This window comes from Choloepus didactylus, chromosome 10 (assembly GCF_015220235.1).
Source record: "Choloepus didactylus isolate mChoDid1 chromosome 10, mChoDid1.pri, whole genome shotgun sequence".
Classification (NCBI taxonomy): Eukaryota; Metazoa; Chordata; class Mammalia; order Pilosa; family Megalonychidae; genus Choloepus; species Choloepus didactylus.
In genome coordinates, this window is record NC_051316.1 from 117,076,454 (window position 1) to 117,085,305 (window position 8,852).

The following is an 8,852-nucleotide window of genomic DNA, read 5'->3' on the forward strand; positions in this document are numbered from 1 at the left end:
ACAATCCCTTGCCCTTCTGGGGATTCAGCTACCATTTCAGCTGAAGTTGCCAGATAAAATACAGGATGGTCAGTTAAATTTGTATTTCAGATAAACAACAAAGTTGCTTTTAGTATGAGTATGTCCCATGAAATATCTGGGCATCTTGTATTTTTATTTGGTAAATCTGGCAACCCTGTTGTCAGCCCACTCCTTTATCCAGGCTTTCCACACTTTTCCCCCCAGAAAAACTATATTCTTTAATGCAATCTTGTGGGGGCAGACTGATTAGTCTGTTGATTACGGTGGAACCACTGATTGAATTATTTCCACAGAGGTGTGGATGCTGCCCATTCAGGGTGGGTCTTGATTAGTTCACTGGAGTATTTAAGAGAGAAGCTAAGAGCTGACACAGACCCAATGCTTGCTGATGCTTGGAGATGTTTGGAGTTGCAGACAGAAGGACATTTGAAGATGCTAAGCTGAGAGATGAAATCCAGAGTTTGCCTCAGAGAAGCTAACAGAGGACCCGCAGATGCTTAGAGAGAAACACCCTGGGAGAAAGACACAATGTCGCACAGGAGCTGAGAGAAAGGACCTGAAACACAACCTGGGACAAGCAGATGCCTTCCCAGCTGACAGAGGTGTTCCGGATGCCATCGGCCTTTCTTCAGTAAGGGTATCCTCTTGTTGATGCCTTAGTTTGGGAACTTTTATGGCCACAGAACTATAAATTTGTAGCCAAATAAACCTCCTTTATAAAAGCCAATCCATTTCTGGTATTTTGCATAACAGCAGCATTAGCAAACCGGAACACCATCGCCACCCACCAGGAGTAACGGACTTGAAGAGGCGTTATTATACCACAAGGTAGGAATCAGAGAACACTGTTCTAGAGTGCTCCTCTATGGCAAACAAAAGGTAGAACTTGGGCGGGGGGTGGGGGCCAGGGAGTTTAATAATATACTCCTGTAGCTGTCAAGTTTTGGTGTCAAGAAACAATTGCTCTATCCCACCAGAGAAACTCCTGAAGCAACTCATGATTGGTTTTAAGGCAAAGACAATGAACCAAAATTATAGACAGAAAAGGAGACAGAAGAGGAGAAAAAGGGAAAATAGGAGGTGAGATGGAAAGGGGAGGGATGGAACAAAGAAACCACATCTATTATGGATCAAGAAGAAGATTCCAGGTCCTAAAAATTATTTATATTATACACAGTAATATTTTATTTCTTAATCCTCACTCTTTTCCATATTTCTCAAAGTGTTGCACTGAAGCAGGTGCAACTTTTATAATCAGATAAAAATCATAATAAAAGCAATGTTGAAGATGAAAAGTAGGCGGGCTATTCAGAATCTTCGCTGCAAACATTTTAGGACTCATCTGCCAACCTGTGATAGCAGTTAGCACCAAGTGAGTTTCTGTGGCAGGTGCATTTGTAGCAAAATTGGTGGAGGAGACAATGTCGTCTGATGACGCGGTGTAGCAGTTAATAAAACTTAAGCACTTGCTTTGAGGAGTGACACTTACTAACCAAGAAGCTACCCGTCCTAAAATATCTAAAACCTTAGAGGAACCCTATCAACATACTTTGAGCAGAGCCTCCACACTCCAGTGCCACCATGCACTCAAAGTGTCGACCCACTTTTTTTTTAACCCACATATGAATTCCAATGGGTCCAAGCTATTCTCTCTAGGGACGAGGGGGAAAAGAGGCAATCATGACAAATTATCCTTTTTCCAAGTTATCATCATCTTGCTCTGTCTCTATCAAATTGTTCCTCAAACACAGCAGTCTGCAAGCCCTGCTGCAACCTCAACACCACGCCCACCAAGCGCTATTTATACTTTTTGGATCAAACCAACACTTTTGCATATCTCAGCCATTTCAGGGGCTGCAATGATGAACTGCACTGTTTTCAGCCTTTTCCATCTTAGCTGCTCCTGGCCACATCCCTGAATATCTTTAAAGACAGTGAGTTCCACAATTAAATCTGTCGATAATTATGGCAGAGGGAGTAGGTAAGTTTCACACATGAAGGAATGGTTCATTTTTCAAGCCTACAAGTTGCTTCTGAATTATCTGTGGCAGTAACACAACCTCAGTCTGCAAATTTGCAGAGAAGTGGTCGTGAGCTTCGGTTTTTTATCCCCCCAGGGAGACTAATCACCATTTCTCCTAAGAAAAGACTATGTTTTAGTTCTTAAGCAATTTGCTTTCTTTCACAGAAGTTTGTTAGGTCTTGGTTTTTCATTCAGGTGGATGTTCCTGGATAAACAAACAAAATATTCAAAGTGGCAGAGAATGAGAGAGAAGGTAAAAATTAATAAATAAATACAAGAATGGAAGAAAAGAAAAGAGTATTACAGAAGGAAAAAAAGGAGAGATGAGATGGATGGAAAGGATGAAGTTAAAAAGATTACGATGTCGTGGAACAATCAGCTTAGCAGACCACTGGAACTGTTTCTTTCCAACTCTTTTTCTGGTTGGAAAATCAGTTAGAGCTGCTGCAGAAGTATTAAGCTTCCCAAAGAGAATTTACAAGCTTCCCTTACCACAGCCTCATTTCTGCCTCCCCGCCCCCTTTCTCTAGGCAGCATCTTAAGAGTCTACATCTAAAGTATATAAAATTACTAGATGTGGTCATATTTGAAACAAACTATTGATACTACAAAATCAGAAGTTTAAAAAATGAAAACGATACTTTCATAAAACTTAAATATGAGTATGGGATGAGTGGTAGAAGGAGAGGAAAATTTCTTGAAGAACTATAAGGCCACTTTTTCCAATCCTCCAAGAGTCCACACATTTGGAAAATTCAAGGAAATTCATGGTGTTTACTGGAAACTTGTTGGATTCTGGACAATAAATTAGGTCCTGTGTTTCACCCGTCTCCCAGTTGGGTTTAGGAAACCTATAGGAGGCAGCTTCACGCTGGCCAGCATTTCCCTTAAATCTCAGGCGACGAATGCAGTGAGTAGCCAGCTTGGGCCTCCACAACCTCAAAGGAAAATTGGCTTTCCCGCTTAATTCCTAAATGATGTGGCAGAGTGGAAAGAGTACAGGGTGTGGAGTCAGAGGACCCAGTTCAAGTCCCAGTCTTGCCTGTTTGTGGTCTCAGTTTTCTCACCCTTAAATTCAGAGTAACAATCAAAGCATATTCACATTGAATGACATATGGGCATCAAAAAAAAAAAACAGGTAAACTTGCATTGGTTTCCAGCACTAACTCTCCTGGCTCCAGAGGATGATTGGCCCTGCATCATCCTTACACTTGATTTGGCATTTGCTTCCAAAAATTTAGCCTCAGAGGTTTCTGCTTACCCTCTGAATGAGTGCAGAAGTTCAAGTTCCTTAAAAGGGCAAAATGAAAGTTAAAGAGATCACCCTTTCACCCCATAATTAATATACATCTCTAGAACAAAACGCTCACATCTAAAACAAAAGCAGAGGTATTTTCTTTATGTTTCTTATGATAGGAACATGGTAGTTTGACAAAAGGAAAACAGGACAGAAACAAATTAATTTGCCTTAACAATACCAATAGCAAACTTACAGAAAGCCTACTGTGTGTCGGGCAGTATCTCACTCAACACCACTCTAGCTCTACCCCACTGAAGAAATGGAGAAGAAGCTAAAGCAGAAAGCGTGTGAGTGACGTATGCCCACCATCACATAGCTAGCAGGTGGCAGTATGGCTGAATTCCAGCTAATTTAAGCATGCAGTCTGGAATGAATGGTGATACGGGCTTGGCAATGTAGGTGACAGATGTATCTTTCAATGGTTCCTCTTCACCTTTAGGGTCAAGTACAAGTTCTTTAGCAAAGCCCACAAGGCCTTCCATGACCTGGCCTGGGATGAGCCTCCAGCGTCATATCCTGCCACAGCCTCACACTCTCCAGCCACATCCACCACTTTGTGCTCCTAGGGCGGCCTGCCTTGCTCCGCCTTCTTCCCCGTTCCATATGTATGCATCTCACCTCCACCCAGTGCCCACACATCTGAATCCTATCCATCTGTGAAATCTCAATTCAAGTGTCACTCCAACCCCCAGATGAAGTTAAATCCATACAGTCCTCAGCCCTTTGTCCTGCTCTCAGCACGCCTGGTGCCGAATGGCTGATAACACACAACAAACAGGACCAAGGTCCCTGGCTGTCTCCCCACCGGGACTTAATTCCAAGGAGAAAAGGGCAGCACTGTCTCCTCTTCCTTCGTGGTATGGGACATAGGTAGTAGCTGCTAACAAACGTTGTTGACTGAATGATTAAGAACAGAAAAATACAGGAAAAAAATTGCAATAATAATGCTAATACCCAATAATGGTACATTATATTACTATAAATGAATGCTAAAGATAGCATTTTTCAAACATTTTCATACATTTTCTTGTTTCACCCTCAGAGGATTTCATAAAAGTCAAATGCTTTGTGATGAGAATGCATATTTGCAAATTGTTTTCCCACCCCAAAACAACAAAATTGTTAAAAAACCTCTGTGTCAATTTTGAATGAACTCCCAGCTTTAAACTCTCCACATTTTCCCTATCTTTTCTTCCTTCCTCTTATCCATAATAAACCTCACTTGGGCCAGCCCTTCTTCTGATTCTTTTATGTATTTGTAGGTTTCTCTGCTGACCTAGAGAGTCTGTATTCTTCACTCACGGGCCTTTGTTCTTCTTCCATTTTCATTCTAACAAAATGCCACAAACTCTCTTTGTGACAACAGCCAGGCATTCTTTTTCCTTTTTGCCTCATAATTAGCCCTCCGGCTCTTTTGCTCTGGGGCATGAAGAAACCAGAAACTTTCTGTCTTTCACGGGGGGTAGGGGGGGGTGAGGGGGGGTGGTCGTCATGCAGAATATTCCCGTAACTATGTCTTCTGCTCCTTTTCTGCTCTTTTCTGCACCCTCTTAGAGGTTTAGCCTCCTGGTCTTCTATTTGGTGGTTTTTCAAACTGTGCTCTGAGGATCAATGCGGACTCCTGAGAACGCAGCAGGGGCCATGGGGGGTGGGTAGCAGGTGGGCCCACCACTCCTCCAACCTTCAACCAAAACAACTGCCTCTGGTACTTATCCAAGAGAGGCCTCTGCGTCTGAGGCTTCAATACATAGAAAACTCACAGCTCCACCCACCAGATTTTATATTAGCAACTTCTGTCGCTATTTCTTTTTATTTTTTTATAATACAGTACTAATCTACTTTCTTCTTTTGGGCCCTATTATAACTTTGACATTCAGTAGCTAAACTTTGGAGTTATCCTTTACTCCATGTTCCTTCTCCTCCTAAATCACCAAGAATTCTTGACTCTCCCTCAGAAATGTCCCTCAAATATGATTCCTCCTCTCACTTCCCACTGCCCTTGTTTGGGTTCTGAGCCCATCATCTCTTAACTGTCTAATACACCAGCCTCCTAATTAGACTCCTCGGTTGCTAGGGTCTCCCTCTCCTCAGACTTTGGCAAGAGTACTCTCTCTAACACATATGTATCCAGATATCTGCATGCCCTAGCCTCCAGCATCCCAGTTCCACACACACCTTCTCTCTTCCACCCCACACCAACCCATGTGATTCAACCAAGGGCTGAAACCTCTTCAGGGTCTTTCCAAAGAACCCACTCAAAGAAAGACAACCAGTGAGCAAAGTCGACATTATCTGAGGTCTGTGGAGAAGATGGAGGAGACCAACAAATCCCTCCCCACAGCAAATGCTTAAAATTCAGATTAGACATTTATCTCCTCCAGGGTCCCTTCTGAGCCAGGACACTCCTAGAGCTTCCTCTCTCTGAACTTTTCCCTGAGCAGTGCCTAATGTCTCTAGTTTCTTTCTTGCCTCTCACTACAGCCCCAAACTTCTCTCCTCTTAGAGGTAGAGTTCTTAAACATGAGGACCAAATACAAGACCAGACAGGAAAGGGCATGTGTTTGGGGTCAGGCAGATCTGATTCAAACCCCCAATTCTGCCACTTACCTACTGTGTGACCTCAGGCAAGTTACTTTACCTCTGAGAGCCTCATTTTTTCCATCTATAAAATAGGATGGTAATATTCTTCCCAACAGAATTTGTATAAGGATTAAAAATAATATATGGAAATCACAGAATACATAATAGGCACCTAATAAAAGGAACTAAAAATAATTTGGGGACCCCCACTACCGTATCTCTATCATGCTTTGTATAATTTGCTCATGCACAAATCTTGAGTGTTGTTCTATGGATGTTAGGGTCACTGTGCTGTAGGCTATGAGACTTACCTGATGGAGACCTGGAGAGAAGGCTGCTCACCTGTGCCTAGCAGCAGGTATATCCCTGCAGTGGAGGCCTCCTATAGAGGAAAGTGGTTCCTCAGAAAAGAAACCAGAAGTATGAGTGTGGTTCCTAAGTACATAGGAGACAGAATTTTGCTTCTCTCAGGATCTTATGTCCAGAAGTGGAGATGTCTGCAGCTTTTCTCCTGGAAGTTGGATGATAGAATAGTGTCCCCTCTGTGAAGGGAGAGACAGAGTAATCAGAAGGCTGGTAGGGCCCTCAGGCTGGAGATGTGCAAATTATATTAAGATTTATATTCACAACACCTTATCTGAGTTTTCCCATTGCCAATCCCCAAGCCTTTAGCAAGGTGTTTTGAACAACTCAACTGGACAAATGGATGAGTCTTTCACCCATATACTTACCCCACAAATTAAATCCAGAACATGTTCTTTGGAGGACATAATGATGTTGGCAGCAGTAATGTATGAGAAGCTCCAGCAGAAAGGTGAATCTTGGGGGAAAAGTCTGAGATTTCTTGATTCATTTGCCCTTCCCTTTCAAGGAATTCTACTTCCAGTGCCAATTTGAAGTTTCTGGGTTTTACTTTTATTAGGAATGTGGCATTTCCATATAAGTGCTAATAAGGCTCTGTAGCTTCTTAGGGAATTCAGGGAATTTCTTTTTGTTGTCCTTCTCCTGGGCAGAACCATAAAATCCCCTGGAATAGCTGAGCCAAGAGATGAAGTAAGAATCAGGTGCTTAGAACATAATATTGACCAAAACTTTAAACCAAACATACCAATTTACAGGCAGATCAACAGAATAAAACACGTTCTCACCCTAGTTGTCCTCAGGCACAATCCAGATGGAGCCCAAGAAGGTGGCACAACTCTGCAGGTTTATGCCAGAACAGCTTGAGCTCTTTAATTTCAGCTCTTTCATATCATTTTTTAATATCTGCTGATCTTCCTCCCTCTAACATCTAAAGAAGAGATGCTTCCTCTTCTGCTCCAGACACATTCTTCCTTCTTGTTCCTTGTTTTACCCTTTCCCATCTGTTCTGGTTTGCTAAAGCTGCCAAAATGCAGTATACCAGAAATGGGTGGGGTTTTACAATGGGGTTTTACTAACTTACAATTTACAGTTCTTAGGCTGTTGAAAATGTCCAACGCAAGGCATCAATAGAATGATACCTGGATTCTGACAACAGGCTGTTGGCATCTGGGGCTTCTCTGTCAGATAATATGGCACATGGGGACATCAGCTGGTCCTTCTCTCCCGGTTTCATTGCTTTCAACTTCTGGCTTCTCTGTCTGTGGCTTCCTTCCTTGGCTTCTGTGTCTTTTCCTGTGAACTTCTCTTAATTTCATCTCTCAGCTTCTCTAATTCCCTTAATTTCATCTCTCCAAAGAACTCCAGTAAGGGGATTAAGAACCACCTTGGATGAGGTGGGTCACATCTCAATTGAAATAACCTAATCAAAAGGTTCCCCCCACACACACAATAGGTCTGCACCCACAGGGATGTATTAAAAGAAGATGGCTTTTCTGGGGTATATAACAGCTTCAAACTACCACACCATCAATTGTCCTTCAAATTTTTGTTAGTCAAATCCTCCCTCTCTACTGGCTCCTTCCCCACTCTTAGAAACATGAGCAGGCATCTTCTACCTTTAATGCCCTTCTCCATTTCTAGATCCCTATCAAGTAGCTACTACCCTCTCCTTCCCTGTAGAAACTTGTCTTCTAGAAAGAGTTGTCTACTTTCACTATTCTTAGACTTTCTCATTCAGTTCTCCACTCAACTCCTTAGACACTCTCACCAAGAACACCAGTGTGTTCCATATTGTGCAGCCCATGAACACTTTTTAATTTTCACTTCTGTGACCCCCACCTCTTGCCTCCAACATCACTACCAGCTCAATTATCTAGAAAATACCTATTCATCCTAAGAATCAGATAAAAAGTCACTTCCTCTATGCTCTTTCCGGAACTTTGTAGGCAAGTGACTCCTCCCTCTTGGTACCCAGACAGTACTTTATGCATATTTTTAATACAGCTCTTCTCACATCTATTGCATTTAATTCTCTACAACTGTCTCTCTTCCTAATCTTTAAGTTCCTTGAAAACACAAGCACTATCTTTTTTTTTATTGAGATTGTTCAGATACCATACAACTATCCAAAGATCCAAGGTGTACAATCAATTGCCCATGGCACCACCGTACAGCTGTGCATCCATCAACACAATTATTTTTTTTCAATTTTTAGAACATTTTCACTACTCCAGAAAAGAAACAAAGACGAAAAAAAGGAAACTCACAACCTCCCATACCCCTAACCACACCCCCCCCATTATTGATTCATAGTTTTGGTATAGTACATTTTTTACTGTTGATGAAAGAATGTTAAACTACTACTAACTGTAGTATATAGTTTGCAATAGGTATATATATTTTTCCCTATATGCCTCCCTATTATTAACCTCTAGTTATAGTGACATACATTTGTTCTAGTTCGTGAGAGAGATTTCTAATATTTGTACAGTTAATCACGGACATTATCCACCACAATATTCACTGTTTTATACATTCCCATCTTTTAACCTCCAACTTTCCTTC